This window comes from Chaetodon trifascialis, chromosome 14 (genome assembly GCF_039877785.1).
Source record: "Chaetodon trifascialis isolate fChaTrf1 chromosome 14, fChaTrf1.hap1, whole genome shotgun sequence".
NCBI classification, from domain to species: Eukaryota; Metazoa; Chordata; class Actinopteri; order Chaetodontiformes; family Chaetodontidae; genus Chaetodon; species Chaetodon trifascialis.
This window is the reverse complement of record NC_092069.1, coordinates 17,919,336-17,939,968: the sequence shown is the minus strand read 5'-3', so window position 1 is coordinate 17,939,968 and position 20,633 is coordinate 17,919,336.

The following is a 20,633-nucleotide window of genomic DNA, read 5'->3' as shown; positions in this document are numbered from 1 at the left end:
AGAAAAGCTCATATGTGTCTCCTTAAGCGGAGAACATATTTTGTATTTTAACCAGGATTACAGTAAGACATACAAAGCTATAAATTGAGCCATGAGTGCTATTATAAATAACATATTAATATGTAGAACCTGACTGCCTGTCTGTATTTCTCTAAAGAGGACACTGCAGGTTGTTGCTTGTGTGTGTGTGTGTGTGTGTGTGTGTGTGTGTGTGTGTGTGTGTGTGTGTGTGTGTGTGTGTGTGTGCACAAGCTTGCATATATACCATCACTGTGAGAGCACACATGCACTGTGTGTCTTTGTGTGCATGTGAGAGAGAAAGAAAGCGAGCGCACTGTGTAAGCAGCATGTGAATATGTGCTCTGTTTATGTGCATGTGTGTGTCTATGTCCGTGTGTGTGTGTGTGTGTAGGTGGGTATTATTTGGCGGTCTGGGTCAGAGGAGGGGCAAGGTATCAAAGATCACAAAAAGTGTATGACAGCTGACAATTTCAGGCTTTTGATTAAGATTTGTTGATATGACCAGTCCCTGGGTCTCTCCCAAACGCACTCCAGGGATTCTGGGCTGCCTGGCTGTGCCGCAGACAGAACAACCCGTCAGTTGACAGAATCAGGCGGTAAGGCGGTACAGGCGCCTTACCTCCCCGCTGAAACCCCAGTAATTAGAGTCTGGGCAACATGCAGAAAAAACACCTACAGAGAGCACAGTGTCATGGACGTTGCCAATTATGCAGCCATTTTGCTCATGGATGCGACCAGCTCTTGTTGTAATGACACACACATACACATCCATGGGCACGCATAGCCAAGTGCATACACACACACACACACACACACACACAAACATACAGAGTAGAGACTCACATACAAATGATGCACATGTGGATGGAATGAGATCATTACAGGACTAAATCAGGTTTAATCCTGACATATGCTTATTATTTACTGGAGTGTCATGTCAGCAGTAACACCAAGATAATATGATGTTGCTTATTATTGGTATTTTGACCACTAATCCCCATCAAGGTCCTCCCCTATAAACCTTGTGTACGCCTCAGATTAGTTTCACCATTCGCACAGTGATTAATAACAACTCTTTGTATATTCTAGTTGTATCAAAACAGCTGTCTATTAAAAGTAATGGTGCATGAGAAAGCATGAAATTGTTTTGGATAGAAACTTGTTGAAAGTTGTATATGCATTTCATCTGAAGAGCGTAATAATGTCTAATGACTATCTTCCTTTGAATTTTTCCATTAAATCATCCTTGAATAATACAGCATGAATGGGCTATTATCTTCAACTGTAATATTAAGTACCACCGAAAAATAGGAGAAAAGAAGTCTGCTTAAATTTAGCAGTAGCCAGAAGATGCTGTTGACTGTGGGCTAATGTCTTTAAAACACCTTCTCCCCCTAGAAACAGAGGAGGAAAAGTTAATTGCAGCATTTGCTCATTGGGGAGACAGAGGGCCACTCAAAACGTCCCCTCATTTGTGAATTAGAGACACGCATTTAGCCACAGGAAATGTAAAGTGGGATTGCTCACCATGAAGAGGAGGTTAAGTGCACTAATGGAAAGCAGTTAAGTGTTTGTTATTGTTGCTCCGTTATTTCTTTTCTCTTCTATATTTATAGTTTGTATTCGCAGATGTAAATTTTTTGGAATGTTTTAATGGAAATTCTTTAATTCATGCGTCCAATAATAAATGGTGCTGCAGTGTTAGCGTTAAGTGCACTTCATTGTCTCGTCAACTATCTTGTCCTTGCTTTGGTTTTGTGCTATTACACCGATGGCAACGCATTTAAGTAGTGTTTCGATGGCACAGGTACACGGTACATCATATCCAACGTGACACCCAGTTAAATTTATACAGGAGAAAGTATAACAGCACTGTAGTAAATATCTGAAATCATAATGCAACTATGGTTCCTGTGCAAACTGGCTTGTATTAGGTATGCCAGAACTAAGACAGACCTTTTGAAAGGACTTTATTTTGTACATGGCACCTTCATATTGCATACACTGCAACACAGAGCCACCATCATAATGGTACAGAAATGGATCAACCCCCCTCGTGCATGTTTGGCCTTTGAGGAATTTGAGAAACAGAATTTCTGTAATTATTTGTGCGGCTCCCTCCAGTATAACTTGACACATATTGTAAACGTAATCCTGCTGACGATGTGCGGTGGAATTAGTGTTTCAGTATTTTATTTAACGTGGTTAATAGTAATTCCCCTAGCAGAGGCTTCTGAGAGGAGGAAATTAATGGGCGTATTGTGGCTACTATTGTAAGCTGTGGCAAAGCACATGGACACAGTAAAATGCTTGAAATTGTATTTGTCATGTTTAAACGAAGTCAGCGGCATGTAAAAAAGTAGGTGTCAGAGGGGAGAAAATCCTCAGTATTGCCTCTGAGCCGTCTGACACAGATCTTCAGCATAACATGCTGCCACTTCCAGAATAAAACAAGCCAGGCAAAGCTGGCAGACTTACGGAGGAACCCTTTCTAATGAGAATTTTGTGTAATTGATGTCATGCTACGGCAAGATTGGGATCATTTCTCAGTTTCTTCTCTTTATTTGCTGCCATTTCAGAAATACGCCCTCTGAACTTTAACAGTCATTTATTCTTTCATTTCCTTCTCTAAACAAAAGCGTGGCCCTCTTTATGCTCATCACCGTGCCAGTGTGAGAGAAACACCATCTTGTCACGCAATGTAACAAAACCATTAAACGTGCAGCATTAAAGGGAGACGAAATGCAATTAGCCAAGAAATTACTCTGATCTTGGTGACATTTGGGAGAAATTGTAACACAATATACGAGGCCGACGCTTGATTGACAGCCTAATCCAAGTTTGATGGGCGCAGGTCCACGTTCACCGAGCAGAGCGGGTCGTCGGCAGATAACGAGTACAGCTGCACAACTCTGATAGCTATGTCCGCCACGATTCGTCACCGGGCAAATTCCTCTGGTTTAAACGATGATGAAAGTATCGACCATTAATGACAGGATCATCTCCCTGCCTGAAATAAACGCTCTAATCCCTTTTGCCAGGTCCATGAATTCCTAATATGAGTTATATAAACTGGAGCAATAAATCAGTGTTAGCTCAGTTGTGTTTGGAAAATTGTACCAAGGCTCTTTGCCCCCTGTTTAAAATGCAAGACGGGCAACTGAGGACATCTTTGCTTAAGCTGTAACATCCAATGAGTTATTGCTGGGGATAGATTAACTTTCTCGCTGCAATAAGAATTGCAAATGGGTGAAGAATAAGGTGGAATTTCCCTTTGCTATTGTGAGCCGAGACGTGTGTTTGACTGCAGTCAGTGGATGGTGATGAATATCACAACCTTTCATCGGCTGGCTCTTGGATCGCTTGAACATGAGTGATGGGAATATCACACTCATTGTATTATAATGACATTAATCACAGTCGTAGGTAAGTGAGCCACAGAGATAGAAAGAAAAAGAGACAGAGGTTAACAGCAAAATTCGAAATTAGTTTGTGTTAGTGGGTCATATTAGAAACTGATTAAAGAGGCAGAAGAGTCAAAGTGGATATTTCAGTTAGTTCCCGCTGAGTGCAACTTTTTACAGAATGTAATGCTCGCAGTGTGCATGTGCTGAGCCAAGTGTTAGCAATAAGTCACACGTTCACATCTGTGCTGTTTATTTCAACCACACAAATAAGTGCCACAGCTTTATGGAACACTGTGTGAACTGCAACATGCATTAATTTTAATTTATGTTGCGATTCGTAACCACACACAACTTCTATTTTCACAAAAGCAGTGGATTTAAACATAAAAAGTATACATTTGCGAACACAGCTGATTGGTCCCTGAACACATAAGGCAACATTATAGGAGGAACTCTGACTGACGCTTTTATACCAGAAAGAAAACGTCCACCCGTGGCACGCCTGCCGTAAAAGCAAGAACGCATTCCCTAATTTACCTCCCCTCAGCAAGATGATTGTAGCCTTTTTTTTTTTCTTGAGAGAGGTGACACAATGCTGCCTAAACGCAATGATTAGGGTGAGTGGAAAGCAAAAGTGAATGGCTGATGAATATTTCATAAATGTTAGCAGCACTTACTGGACACAAGGCCTGATTGATGGCAGAGAGGCTGTAAAGGCTTGGACGCTGAAGGGCCTCAGCCTCCTTTCACACCAGTGCTTACTTCAAGCACCACGGTTAATCGCAGAATAAAGATGTATTTAGCTGAAGAGCTCTTCATTAATGGCCTGCTTTAAACAAAAGTAGCTGCACAGGATTTGTGTCATTGGAGTAAAATACAAAGGAGTGTAGTGAATGATGGAGGAAGAGGAGGGACATGGTGAGAACATGACGGGATTTGGTTTTTAGATTTTAACTCCAAATACAAAAATAAAACACACTATGAAGTTAAGTTTGTGAACGTGTAGTCAGTTACAGTATTAACACATTTCTTTAACTGAACTAAAGCATATGCTGAGGTTTCTGCAAACAAATGCTCAGAAATATGAGTTCTGATTAAATTCAGTGTTTCTCAAAAACACACTGTTTTTGCCATTTGTGGTTCAACAAAAGGGATCTCAATCTCTAAGAAAAGGTCCATCTCTGTAGGGACCCTTTCCGTAATGTTGTCAGACACAGAATAGCAATCTGAGCCTGTCAGTGACAAAAACACTTTCACTGGATGTACACTGACAGTGCACAAATGCCATTACACTGCAGCCCATGTAATGGCTGCGGGCTGCAGCGCTCTCACTCAATACTGGACCAATTTCAAAAATTGTTGTCCCCATTCGTCACTTAGACACAAAAACAAGGCAAAATAAGATCCATAAACTTGGATAATATTTGACCAAAAAATGTGTCCCCCTGCAACATGGATTCAGACTCAAAAACCCTGCATCAGTAGGCTGTACAAAGACCTTCAGCTTGTGTATCCCATGCCTGTGTGCTCATGCATGTACATATGCATCCAAAGTCATAGGAGGTTCATAAAAACATCACTTCATGGTAATACTCGTGGTCAATAACTCTACGGGGTAAAGTACAAATTTATTGTAAAATGTGAAAAATACACCACAGAACTGCCAGATTTTAAATTATGGCCAACTGAGCAATTTGACAAAATCCAAAAAGGTTTTTAAAAGGTGACAAAAACAGACAAGACGATACAACGACCACAACTCCAATATAACCGAATCGTCACGTTATTGGCCATTTCATTGTTTGAGCATTCCAGTCTTGTCATATACCGTATCAGTCTGGTTTACTTCCTTGTCTCTGTGATTACTGGACCATAGCATGATAAATATTTTCTTTCCATATACAAGTCCTCAGAACGAGCATGCACAGCTTACTGCCCTATGCCTCGACAGTCCTCTGATACATGACCCTGCCTGTACAGATGTGGAAAGACACCCAAATCCACTCAGGATCCACTTGTCCAGCCCTCTTTCATTAAAGCGTGTGCATTTTTCTGTTACCGACAAGTCCATTTGCAGACAACCATCCATCAGACATCTGCCCCCTCTCTGCAGGCTTGTAATGAATTGAGAAAAAGTGATTTGTGGTGGTAATCCTTTAGAGGAACTGAATGAGGTGTAAGCATTGCATGTATTTTTTACACATCTCCCTTTATTTCTCTGTGGATGAATAGTGCCCCATAGGCATTGGTATCGTATAGATGGCAGCGAACATTATGTTGACTAAGGTTTTGGTGCCATTACCATGTATTTCTAATAAAACTAAAGCCTTAAGAATGACTCTCCATCTCATTTTTCATTAGCTTTAGTGCCCTTTACCTGGAGTCCTCTGCCAATTCTTCAGCTTTGCTATGAGCCTGCTAATAACTTAAATCTCATTCAGAACATTATGGGAATAGAGGATTTGAGCAGTTATAAATGAGGTATTAGTGCAGAGAGGGTGGATGGATATTGCTACTTGCCATAAAAACTGTCACAGGGGACGTCATCAACAATATATGACGGTGTTTTTTATGACATTCTACTGTACATTTCTTGACAGCCAATGTGTTTACCTTTCTTTCCGAACTTTATTCCAGAAGGATAAGACCCCAGATATTCCACATTTTTGTCACTGTTATCAAATCCCATGAAAAGGCTTAAACCGACAACATGTTAGTCCGTCAAAAACAAACAAAACAGGTCACAGTAGTGTGTAGTGACCAAGCACAGTGTGGCCCATGCTACTTTTTGGAGGTCTATGGTACACAGATTTAAGATCCATCAGGTTTTTATGGGTTTACCGTTTTTAATCATTTCTAACCACACACATTTAAAAACACCTGTGAAATTACATGGAAGTCCACTGTTCTGTCCTAACTGTAATAACTGTTAGCAATACTAACGAATCATGAACTCGGCTTAAAATTTGTTTGCTCGGGAGAGTTGGGGGTCATGACAGCAACCCTTAGTGGGCCAGCCCAAGACATGCCCGGCCCTGCTATGTCCCAAAGGCTCTGCTGTCAGCTGTGTGCCTCCACCACTGTCACTGAGTGTGTGTGTGTGGGTGTGTGTACACGTGTGTCCTGCTGCAGAACAAGACCCAATTTGATTTGCTCCACTGGCCTGTGAAGCTCGGCTGTGAGGCAGCACCTCTCTTTATTCCCCTAATGGCTTCCCTTCCCCACTGCTCCTCACTCTTCCCCAGACACCAGTTATGTGCACTCTTGTAAATATACACACACACACGATAGCGGGAGAGAAAGAGGGGAAAGACTGTGATGCATAGATCGAAAGACGGAAACAGAAAAGGGAGAAAATGAGTGAAAGGGAGTGGAATAAAAGTGAGACAAAGAGTGCGGTTAAAAAAAAAGGGGGGGGGGTGTTCGCTCTCGAGAAAAGGCAGTCATTCCCTCAAACGCCGACCTTGGGGCTGGGGTCTCTTTAATCTGGCGATATTAAGAGCCTTTAGATGGGCCAAGCAGATGCCGGAGTGGTGCGCCCTGCCTATCAAAATGGGAGGAGAAGCACCAGGAGCAGTCCATTTCCACGGCTGGGGCACGAGTCGGGTTTGTCATGGTGTCATTTGTGTTTCACAGAGGATGGAGTTCAGGGGCAACAGAGGTTAAGCTTTCTGCTGCTGTTGCCACCCACTCTATACCACTGCAGTACATACATACATTATTATACCAGCTCCCTCTCCCCACCCCCATAAAGCGATCTAATGGTAGCTCTTGTGAGTTGAACCATATAAGTGACTGTGATGGAGAGACATGTAAATTGCATTGCATAGGACATGCAATTGGCACAGTCAGTAGCTAACTAACAGCAAGGCTCTGCTCAAATAGGTTCTCAAAGCGCCCAAGTGTGACTTTGACTTTAAATGGGTCTTACCATACATGTACGATTCAATCACATATGAAATGAGTTTGCTGCAAGTAAACTTTGAAAATGATTTTCTTTGTCAAGTCTAATGTGTTGAGTTCAGTGGGTGCGCATGTGGTTGTGGGTCTTGGCAAATTGCAAGGGCTGTGTGAGAGGAGGCACTAATTTAAGAGGCTTAATAATGACCCCCTACCATTCTCTGCAGGAACTGCCTTCATTCGCCCATCACATCACATGCATGGCATGACATGGAAACAGGAGATGCATGTCATTTTTGACACGGCTTGGCACTTACTGGCTGCAGGGGAAACTTCTACATGAATCTCTTGCTGCAGTACCTGCCTGTTTCTAGGCAGAAGAAAAGTGAGTTGAGAAGCACTGATTTCTTTTTCATCTTCCTCTTCGCTGCAAAGAGTGAAAGGAACAACACAGTCTTACGGTCTTCATTTTATAAATAAGAAGGCAGTGCTGAGTATTCAAAGCAGCCACAGCGTACAATGTAGCGTGTTTATTGCAGATAAATGGGATGCATTTTGAGACGTACGCCTAGTTAAATGAATTTCTTTGTAAGATTAAGGCACATCTTTGCTTTTGTGATAAACATTCATTGTGTTACCTTCCTACAAAGCACCTACAGTGAGATTCAAGGTAAATGCTACACATTTCTCCCACAGCCACCAAAAAGATTGACAGGCTTTTGTCTATAGCACTCAAAGCATTAACTGATGAGGACTATAAATAGACAAAATGGCCTTACTGGCCACATGGGTGTCTGTGTGGACAATTTAAATCTTCCATGCTGTTCAGACTCAATAGATTAATTGATCCTATCTATGGCTGACAAATCAGCATGAGAGCAGTTAGAGAAAATGAAAGGTGAGCTGAGAGGGCAAGGCGCATGCCATGTTTGAAGTAAATATCTAGGGATTTCCAGAGCTCGGAAATCCAATTGCATGACCTTTATTTCTGGCTGACAAGAAGGCATCGTTGCTATTAAAAGGCTGCCTTGAGCTTCCAGGGTGCGTAGAGTATGTATTTCACCAGACTGATAGAGTAAGGCATGTCAGACACCATGAATGAACTGCGCATGGAGATATAATGACATTGACAGGCAGTAAAGTGGTGAGGTGCATGACATAAACATGAGCTTCAGGCATTAATCAGATACTTTGTGCAGCATCAAACCTTAATACTGAGGCTTAATATATTACTATAGTTTCACAGTTTTCTACAATATCATTGGTTCTCAAGATATACTAAAACGCAGTCATTAAAGTGTCTTGAAATGTTAGTAATTCAGCTTTTTTCTGTGCAAATACTTAGTGCACAGAAAGTATATTTCTCCTGGCAAATCCGTCATCTGATTCCATAACATGCGTTAGCCGCTCATTCTTAAATCTACTTGGTTTCTTTATCCAGAGGAGGCCAAAAACCCTGTGGTGCACTGCAAAAAAAGGGGCCCCTTTGCGTTGCCCCTTGATGCAACAGTCACCATAATGCAAGTGGCACTGTGTGTCCGCTGTTAAACGATTCGCATGAGAATCTCTCTCCCTCCCTCTTCCCTCCGTTTATCTTCCTTCTATAGTCTTCCTGTCTTTGACCCATGTAGAATCTAGCTTCCCATTTGGGCCTCCATGCGTCCAGTCATTTACATTTCAGCACATTCAAACCTTTCCAAATAGGATCTGAAAGCGTGTCATCACACTGACTGTCGGGAGAGGCAGGTCCCATAATTTCATTTAAATTTTCATGTTTTTTTGAGGCGTTTCAGTTCAGTGGGGGGCTTTCTCAGAGGTGACTGTTTTGAATGATTGTGAGCTCCGAGTGTAAATCTGACTCATAGCTGTCTGATAACAGCTTATAGTCTGAATAAAACCCAGAGGAATATTCTGCGCAGTTTTAGCTAGGCTGCCTTAAAATCACTTCCTTCATCATAAATTTATAACTGCTGAATTGTAACCAATAGCTTTCATAGTCGGCCACCTCAAAAGGACCCAGCGCGACAATTCCAGGTGAATTTTTGATATTTCATTATGAAACGAGCCAACTGTCCCATTTATATCTCCGAATATTCACTCCGCCGAAATCGCTGCAGCCCACCCACCACCGGCTCATCCGGATATCATCTGATATTTTCCCCTCTTTCCGATATGTATTACACATTTACCGCCGCTGATGAATTGCAGTTCTGACAGTTAGACAACATTATTAAAGATTTGAGTGGATCTCAGATAACAACGAACAGATGAGGGAAACTCGCTTTCTTTTCAAATGCGCATCCAGAAAAACTGATGCGACGGGAAACTTTGGCGTCATGAGATTCGAGTTTACCTACCAGCAACCACATACTAGAATGCCTCCGAGACACAGGTGCTGATTTTTTGACACTGTTATCAAGGCTGTACTTCCATAATCCCATGTGCATCTAAAAGAAGTATGACAAAACAGTCTGCATGTCAGTCAGTACCAATTAGGATGTGTTGTCCATTTTTTTTTTAAACTTCCCTAATTTAAGGTTGCGTGAGAGTAATCCTGAATTTATTTCTTTAAACAGCTGCCAGAACTTCCCAGTGAACAGGTCCCTTAGAAACACACACACACACACACACACACACACACACACACACACACACACACACACACACACACACACACACACACACACACCAAGCTCCCTTCCTCTTTGATGATATTCTGAAATTAGCCCTCTTTAATCAAACGCTCCATGGTGTTCAGGTGTTGAAAAGTCTCCTTTTTTCTTCCGGAGGTTGTTGTTGTTGGAAAAGAATTCCGTGGATTACACTGGCAAGCCGCCCCTGAACCTTTCTAACACTGTAATCCAAAGGGGAAGCATGCTCCTGTTTATCAGGAAGCTCAATAGATAAACAATAATAATACATTTCAGCTAATGAAACAGACCACGATGTATGGAGAGCTTACCCGTGCCAAGCGCCTCAGCCTCGTCGCCATTTGTTTGGAGCTGTTTGTTTTTAACTGCCTGCTATTGTTACTGTTTTTAATCCTGGAGAAATAAACTTATTTGAATGCTCCATGGATTAAAGAAACTGCGATTTTCCACTTCAAACACATGCAGCGTGTCAGGTGATAAAACGACTGCGGCTCAGAACCAGAGTTTCATTGTCCTTTTTCCTCCTGCGCCAAATGCTGTTTATTTAAACTGCGCCCTTTCTTTTTTGGTTTCCGAGTGTCTGGGTGTCTCTGTATAGACGTCTTCTCTATTTGGAGGCATTGTTTACCTCCTTAGTCAAAAGCTGGTTTGAATAATCCCAGAGCCCACCTGCTCCCGCACAACTCAAACTGCTCCAAAAAGAAAGAAAAACACACAAAAAAAGGCCAGGTAGGTGTTTGTGTGTGCGAGTACGTGTGCTTTTGTGAACTACCAAGCATAGCAATGATATACCGTAATTCCTTCCCTCACTCTAATTGCAGAGCAAGGAAACAATGGGCCCTGAGGAGGCTCTGCGGCCACTGGATGCTTTATTTGCATCACATTGATTTCTTATCTCTACACTGCCAGTCTTCCATCTACCCGTAATTCCAATTAGCACTTCTTTCTTTGTGGTTTCAGGAAGTCCGCTCAGATGGCCACGGTCACTTTGCTCTGTGGGGGAAAGCAGCGCCGAGGCCAAAGTGAAAGATGGGAAGGAGGAAGTGTGTGAGCGTGCGTGTGTGTGCGTGTGTGTGTGTGTGTGTGTGTGTGTGTGTGACAGGATGAGGCAGACAGAAAGTAAAAGAAATGAAGTGAAGAATGGAAGTGTGAGAACGTTTTGGGGATTGGTCAGACGGATAAAAGATGACGGAGGAGCTGATTGCTGAAGGTTTGATACTTCAACAGCATGAATCAGAAGAGACTTCAGATGAATAGTCATGAGGTGTGAAGACATTCATACAACCAAAGGAAGGAGTCACGAAAGAAACACAGCCACTCCTAAAATACTGCTGAAACATATCATTAATTACTAAACAACAGAGAGATACCATTAAAAAGATGCTGAAATGACAACTTACTTAGATCAATGACACATCTATGGTTTTTACAAAGTAAACCTGACAACATTACAGTAGCCTCCATCTGAGGCTAAACGTGGACCAAACATACTGACAGAATAGTCACATTTTCAACAGATATGTTGGTGCTAACGATACTCTCGACAGGCAGCGCAGGCTGACCAGACAACTTTGTTTTAATGCAATGCATGTGCATGTGAATGTACACATTATTGTCTCTTAAAAAAAAAAGAAACTGCAACATTCTGACAGTCAAGTCCGTCCCTCCATTCCCACCAACACCGCCGCCACCCTCCAGGGCCAGGGGCATTTTAATTGGCCCACTTCCGAACTGTAATTTTTTTAATTGCTTGGAGACACTCTGCTCTCTCTAAAAAAAAAAAAAAAAAAAATCAATGCAGATGTAATAATATCTGTAATTGTCTGCCACGCTCCAGGGACACCACTAAAGCCTCGGATCAATGGAGGAAAGCAGGGAAGCTGGTAGGGGTTAATTTTTCCCTTTCTGTAGGTAATGACAGGGAGGCAACGCTTGGCTCCTGGCATTGAGGCACAACTTGTGCTGTTCCTATTGTCTCTACAGCGCCTAATTGGGCCAAATGCAGTTAGTTCCCCCTGGCAGAGGCTGTCGAGGTGGTGATTAATGAAGCCTCCAGTCACGTAACCTGATAAAAAGAAAAGAAAGGGATGGGAGAGGGGGAAAAAATATCAACCTGCTTTGTGTTCTTCATCCTTATTTCTTTCTTGTGCTTTTTCACTGCCTTTGTCAATCCTCCACAGCTTCTTTCTCTCAATAAACAGGTGAAGTAGTTTCAGTTTGCTAAGGTTTATTTTTCTGCAGGGCAGGAAAGGGGGCAGGCCAATTATTGCATAGTGGGGGTAATTAAACAAAAAAAGTAAGAGAAATGGAGGGGTTGCTCAGCTTGAATCCCAAGTCTCCTATCTTGAAGTGTAATATCACACATTCTTGGTAAAAATTAGCTGGAGTGTCTGGCCGAGGTGACAGTGTTTGGATTTTACAGCGGTCTTTCCTGTACAGCCTCCGGAGACGTGTCAGGAATCCAGGATCAAGAGGTCACAGGTATTAGCCTCCCAGGATTGTCATGGCCTTTGACTAATTACCTCATTAAGCTGCACTCCAATACTTTCCATAGTCTCTGCGCCTTGTTGTTTGGTGTGAAGAGGACAGAGTGGACACAGAACTCATCCACAGTGACCCGGGTGAGCTGACCGCAGCTTGTTGCTGCCTGGTGGGTGGGTCGTGGGAGGGACATCAATCCTCTGTAAATATATTACATGCAATTACATCCTGCTGGACTTTGCCTAACACGTTTATGGAAGCATTAGGCAAAGTCTTCCTTTATCAACCCCCGCCCGCAGGCCCAGGCCATTAGGACAATGACATGTAATTTTCACGTGTAGGTGCTGTTGGGAAGGTATTGGAAAAAGAGCACAGGGGAGGATGTCCGTGGCCAAAGTTTTGATTGCATTCAGAACAAAGTGCTTTTTATTGGTTTTATTAGGTTGATGTCACGTTGCGGTTTGCTGTTATCTTAACCAGGAGGCTTTATGCAACATGGCGACCAGCCTTATGAAGAAAGCTTAAATGAACTGTTATTCTATACCTACAGTAAAAGATGTAATAAATCAGTCTCACACATCATATTTCCAATTTACAAACATTTACAAGATGCTGTATAACCCTTGCTATTCCTTCAATCACTGATTCATTTAGGCACTAATACATCTTCAACTCCATATGAATAACTATCACTCATGTAAATGAATTATTAAAATGGCATTTCAGCTTCTCTCAAAGAGAGAACTGACACCCTCATTTTTAACGTTTCATTTCAGCACTCTGTTGCGTGATTATCAGCAGCTGAAATGTTGCGGCGCTATTTCGGGGATTTGATTAATGTTTGTGTTTGCGTATGTTCATTTTGTCTGGAATTACGTAGGCACCTTAATTCCTCAGTGAAAAAATGCCCAATTACCATAAAACGTATGAATGATAATTGTGGAACAATGTAATGTCAATAGCCTTCTGATTAATCCCTCTGAACACAGCCAAATGGCTGGCACAGTAACTCCATAAGTGATAAGCAATTTCATTTGTTCCTAATTACTAAGAGGCCCATTTTGCCACTGTCATGATGAGATTTCTAAACCTCCTTAACCAGCCAAGGCTTATACATTTATAAAAGCATCTTTTTTTTTAGCCTCTCTTCTTTTGGAAGGTATTCAAGTCTAATTACTCACAAGAGGGCATGTGTGCTTACAGTAGCACAAGAGGTGCTTGACAACAAAGTTTATCCCAAACAGCCAGGACTCTAAGTACATTCAGGTACTTTTTGAGAGGAACGGCGGTCGTCCTAATGGGAGAGAATTTGTGTGTGTGAGTGTGTGTATGTGTGCATGCGTCCCCATTGGTCTCTATGTATGAGTATGCACACAGCCGCCATCATGCCTGCATACTATGAGGGTTTTTCTTTTCATGGGGTTTCAGAGCCAATAGAGGAAGCTTGTTTGTGGTCATCCATGAAATAGCCTTGGGCCTACATGCCATAGGTTCTTTAAACAGCCTGACTTTTTTCCCACCTTTCTCTTTCTTTTAGTAATGGATTGTGGAGGAGGTCTGGTCAGATGCGCTCAAATACAGCATCACACAGTTTTTCCTCAAGGCTTCCTCGCTGTCACCCAACAGCACCCTCAAGACCACTATTCTCCTCCTTATCCCAGACCTGAATTCTTCATTTGGTCACACTGCTTGCTCCTGAATAGTCACCTCTGAGGAGATTAACCCTTTCATTAAAAATGCCTGACCAGGGTCAATCTACTGCCTGGCTCTGCAGTCCCTGCGCCTTGCTTTGATCTATCAGCTATGGAGAAATTATTAGCAAACTCTAAGCCGTGCCATGTGATTTGTTTTTGTAAATTTGTAGAAATTATTCATAATCCTATTATGTGGCCAAGGGGCAAACCTGCATAAAATATATGAGGCCTTTGTTATCATGGGGAAGGCAGAAGGAAGAAATGTTGAATGTGGGTGCAGTGGAGTTATGGGAAAGCAGAAGGGTTTGGGATCTGCACTAATCTTCTGGACAAGGCAGTACGCCTTTGATAAATAACTGCCTCTGTAACCACTGACTCCACTCACCTAAAACTGAACAACTAGCATCCATATTTACCCATTTCCCAACTGTACCCCGATCCTAAGTACACCTCTTTTGTTGCAGACAAGGAATGATTGTGACGTTACAAACCTCAGTCCCAGCAGCATGCATTATCAGGAGGGTAATGTATTGCACATAACCAGGGGAAGAGGAGAAATCACAATTTTTACACCTCCCATCTCCCTTTCAGGGGCCAATACTTTGCAGAACAAAAGTCAATGTCTCAGCCCAAATCTTGTCTGACAACGCGTAGCAGCCCGTGCTATTTTGGGCTCTTTGTGGTGCCAATCTCCTATCTCTCCCGTGACATTTTTTCAAAGAAAGAGTAGATTTCCTAGAGACTCTGCCCTTTGCAACTTCCACAGTGTATTCTTGCACATAGAGCAAGGACCCTCCTCCTCAGTCTAATGCCGTCGCTCTCCGCAGTGACCTGAGAAAGGGAAAATTAAGACAGCGTATCAGGCTAAGAGCCCTATCTTTAGCTGGTGGAGTGAAAAGACGTTATACAGATGCTTAATTCCCAGTTACACATTTGGAATAAAAGGTGCAGAACCTGGGAAAATTTGGCCGGCAACTATCCAGTAAGCAAAAGCCAAAAATACTGAGTATAGCATTTGATAGTCTTTAGCTGTCCTAGAACATCTCTGACTTGTAATATGTTCAATGTCTAATTGTCTCTGAAGGTATTCATAAACCCCACTTCTAAATCATCTTGTGCTCTATTCAGAAATAATTTACAGCTTATACAAAAACTTGCCTTCATGCTTTTAATGTCCCCATTTTAGATGGACTGGCTTACTGGCAGGCCACCAACTTCACATTAATTTGCTGCAGTGTCTGAGTGTACAGGTCTTATCTGGGCCCGCTTTTATTCAGGGTGAAAAGCTGAGTCGTTCTAAATAACGCAGGTCTAATTGGCTATGTTTTGCAGTTAATTTCCATAAAGAGCCTAGGAGACTGTCACCTCAGTTTGGGAGGACAAGGTGCTGGAGCTGAAGCCATGTACCTCAGCCAGCCGTTAATCAGGAAACACACTTTCGCCTGCTTCGCAAAGGGCAGAGGTCAAGGAGGAGGGGCCGACACCATATCTGCACCAGAACGCTATAATTGTAGGAGTGTAAATTGCTGTAGAAAAATGCCCTGTCTCTGAAATTCAGCGAAAACTCATGGGGAGGCTCTGTCCAAAGGGTATAACGAAGGACCAAGTGTCTCTTTGTGCAAGCAGAAAAGTAAGACGTAAGAAACTTATTTGGCATGGTTTCCTTATGAGCAGAGCTGAAGTAAGTAAATGTCACAATATTCCATTCCTTCCTTCCTTCCTTCCTTCCTTCCTTCCTTCCTTCCTTCCTTCCTTCCTTCCTTCCTTCCTTCCTTCCTTCCTTCCTTTCCTTTCTACATTCAAGTAATTAACAACCTGTCCAACAATAGCACATCCAAAAACTTCTGATTTAATAAGGCAACATTTATTGTACATGCAAAATTTATGAGAAATCACAGCTATTTTCTTAAAGTGAATCACAATCTGCTGCACCAAATACCTCCATGCACTCTGGTTTTAACCTGTGAAAGCTGTGCCGGTGCCTCAACATCAGTGAGAACATCAACTCGCCTTTGGTATTCTATTTGTGCTCTACTGTACCCTTGTTTGGGGCCGGACTTTCTCTCCTAATGTGGCGTGCTTGATCCCACAGCTGTGATTTTCCGGCTGCCACTTAGCACCCAGTGGCTCTGGGGCCATGAATAGAGGTGGTCTCAACAGAGTCAGGCCCCCTCATTTTATGGCTGCCTGCCTGTGGTCAACAGTCCTCTAGATCACAACAGCATCACAAAAGGAGAGAACATCTGAACTCCAGATCTGCAACCTATAAATTTATGGAGATATATACTCATATCTTGTGATACTCATCCCGTATGCTCTGTGCTGTTTATTTAACTTGTCAGCAGAAAGTCCATATCAAAGACCAGCTACCAAGAAGTTTAAGATATAATACCTAATCTGCTTTAAGCTCACAAGAGGTCAAAAACTGACCTTCCTTCCAGACGTTATCAATACAATCCATTTTTAGAATGCAACGAGAAATACTATAAACATAAGCATGTACTAGAGGTACACTTCACAACTTTATGGCAACACTCACAGCATGCATGAAAAGCCACAAGATTTGAGAGCTGTTTCCTTTACACTGCTTCCCCAAAAAGGGGGCACAGCCTAACTTAACTGGCTTTATTTATTCACTTTAAAGCGACCATATTGGGTCTATGCAACACACTAACCCCCAGTGGTATACTTAAGTGGCTCACAAAGAGATTCAGAGGATGGTGCTGCCAAGTGCGGCTTTATGGGGACAATTTAACATAATGGTCAAATAAATACTGTTGTAAAAAAACACCTGTGAACAGTGGTGGCAGGTTGAGGCCCATTACTATATTTTTTGTGTGACAGTTCAGCGGCGTACAACAGATTTCATTCCATTTTGCTCGAGCAGACGGTCGCGTTTGGGTTTTACATGCAGGATCAGAAAGTACAGCTCAGTGAACCTGGCAAGGCGGTAAAGATGCAACAAGAAATGCAATGATGTGGGAAAATAATGAGAAAGTCTGCTCTTAGTTCCTCATTATACTGTCTAATCATTCTCATACTCATTATTCTCTAGAGCAATATCTATTAACACTTGATGATTCCTCGGCAAAGTCTCAATTTTAGACTCAACCCCGGAAGAAGCTAATTGTGGACTTTATGAAACACGAATTTGACAGCAACACATGAAGAAGCAACCATTGACAGCTCACTGCTGCTGCACTGCTCTCTGTCGGCTCAAACGTTCAAGCCAAACGCTACTCCACAGCATCACAGCTACCACAAAAACACTAAAGTCCTAGTCTGAATTACAAGGTGACTGGTATGTACGAGTGGGAAGATGGTAATTATGCTAACCGTCAGAGGATGTAAACTTGGCACTGAGCCCACTGTGAGTCAGCGTGGATTTAGCCTTTAAATACTTCCTTTACAGGCTGAAAATGTTGATCAATTCAAATCAGAAATTTGAAACTTCTTCCAAAGGTGAATACATTGTGCGTTTTAATGATGTTTTCCTTTCGTGATCCGCAAAGAGACGGCAGCTGATTGAAAAAGTAGCAACACAGAGAGACTCCATGAGTTCTGGTTAGCACACGTGAACAATGGTCAGAGGCACAGGCTCTGATTACTCTGTTTCTGTCACATTTCTGGCACTCAGCTTACTCTCAGGAGGGTCAGAGTGATGACTGCTATCTATGAGCTGTCAAAGTAGTCCAGAATTATCAAGCAAAAGCTAAAATCAATACCACAAAATCAAAATGACAATAATGGTTGTCATTAGAATGGAGATTTAGCATTAGTACTCGTTTCCTGTAATTATGGAGTCAAGTTATTTATAAGCCTTGCTTCTGACTCGAATGGTCTAGCAGCATTTCAAATTCTGCTTTGTCTAAATGGTAACTTCAAATAAGGTTTACTTTAAAGGAGTAAGGCTTCATTAATCATCAATATATGATAAATTAATGCTTTATAGATCAGTAATAACCTAATAATACAAATATTTTCATCCAGATGCATTGCTTCTCTGGGATTTGCAACAATCTTTTTGATCGATTAATCATTTAAGTCATTTTTAATCAAAATGCCAGAAATTCTCTGCGTCCAGCTTCTCAAAAGTGAATATTTGCCAACTTCTTAATGTTCTGTGATTGTTAAGTTTTTCTTGTCTTCGGGTTTTGGACTGTTAGACAAAAAAATATATATATATATGGAGATGTTAATTCAGCCTCTGTAGACTTAGGGTGGAAATGTTTTCATACTTACACTCTTGAACTAACATTTATATTGACTGGGATAGTAATCGATAATGAAAATAATTGGTAGTGATTTTGGTAAATTAAAAAGCTGAATGATGAGAAATTATGAAAAAAACAAGTTTGCACAGGATACCCACTAACTAAATGCATTTTTCACATCCAGGCTAAAGTTGTGCTTAATAATGTCTTATTACTCATTTATAAAGCATTAATTTATTAACCATTAATAAAGCCATTCATTCCACCTTTCAAATCCTATGCTATTAGAAACTAAAAGCATGTATACGCCCTCAGTAAACACTGTTCAAACACAGTTACAAACTGCTACAAGACACGCTCTCTGTTTTTGTTCTGACAGAATAACACCTTGCATAAACCCGACTCCAGACAACAGACGTCACGTCAGAAGTCAGCAGTATTAAGATGCCATGCACCCAAACCCTGATATTTCCTCCTCGTCTCTGTCTCCCACCCCTTCTGCTTGTCACACTTCTTCCACTGTGCATCAGAGGTATGACCCCTGCCTCACCCCCGGCACAGGGTGTGAGCTGGGTGTCCCAGTCAGACCTGTCCTGCTGAATGCCTTATGACAGGTTGTTTGTGAAACTCTTGTGTTCTGTTTGTTCCCTCTCCCCTCCGCCGTCCTTGCTGACAGTGTCCCCATTGTGAATCTGAAGGGCTCTGCTTTGTTTTGCCCGCCTCATTGGAGCCAGTGTTGGTCCAAAGAGAGCTCGCACACACCTCTGTTCACTCTGTGGGAGCATCTGTTGACCTGCCTGCCCATTATTTAACTTTTTCTGCCTATTAATTAACTTTTCTGGGAGGTTCTGGGGGTTCAATGTGCTGCTGACACCGGAATTATTACAATGCAAACATTTTGAAAGTGATGATTGAACCACCGATACACAGAAAACGTACTATACTGTTCTGTAGTTCGTTATTTATTTTTATTTTCGGAGGAAAGCACAAGACATCCATATGTGTAACTAATTGAAATTTACAGGCTGCATACAGCGAGCAAGACCTCAGTCTACGTCATTTGTTTTAACTGAAACATGCTCCTTATAGCTCTTTTTTATATACACATAAAACCACTGATTTGGGGGCAAAAAAAAGACATTATATAAAAACACAATACAATACAAATCCAGCCTCGTGTCTACATTCAGTCATCCACCTAACTCCCCGCCTTTTCCCTCCCTCCACCCCATATCTCCTGTCCCGAACATCAGCGGGGAGCGTGGCTAATTTACGAGCATGGGCAATGCCAACATACTCTGAGGAGGGCCCGTTTTAACACCTCCAAATGCTGTAATGCATCCCAGCTGACCTTAATTATAAAAGCATGTGCCTCCCCTGTGCTTCCCCCATCCCCCCACCCCCTACCCCCTATGCACAATCCACAAGGCCGGGGGTGTGAGCCAGTCTTCTTACCTGCAGAGAACAACACAGCAGCAGCGACCATCGCAGCTCAATGTTAATAGTTGCATCCTGAGAGGAAATCAATAAAGCTATAAAGGGTGATATCACAGTGTGTCTGGGCCTCCACGCACACATTCTCCCCTGCTCCCTCCCTCCTTCAATGGGACCAGTTTATGAGGCGGTCTGGTGGTTGGTGGGAGTAACTGAAAGGTCAGTAGTATGAGGTTTTGATCCAAGGATGAGACGTCCTCCCGGGGAGTAAACGGTGCAGTGGGACCCCTGACTCATCTGGAGAAGAAGTGGATCTTTTCGAGGGCTTATGGCTGCTGTGTGTTGTCAAGGTAGCGAAGCATTAGTGCCTGCAAAGGCCCATCGATGCCGCCTGGTTACGATCAGAGGAGAATCCCAGGAGGTAAAACAGGGCCTTGCTAAACTGCTGATGAACCGAGGGAGATATTAAAAGACCGACTCACCCTCTTCTTCTGTCTGTATTGCAGATTTTTGCCCATAATATTGATATACGCACAGCACGGGGCTCTAGCATCATTGGGCTGATAAACTGCTCACACAATAGATAATCTTTTATGTACCTCCCGTGCACAGCACAAATATTATGACTATTAGTACATTAATTAACTCACTGGCCTGGGGGTCCTCTGCCCAGCCAAGGTTAAGAGCTTCTTTAATTAAAGATCAATACAGTTTTGCAGTATATTTCTACAACACCAAAGGAGACTTGGAGCTCTTTACTGTCTACATGTCAGAATGATATAGAAGTTCACAAGATATGTATAGACAGAGATTCAAGGTGCAAAATTAGAC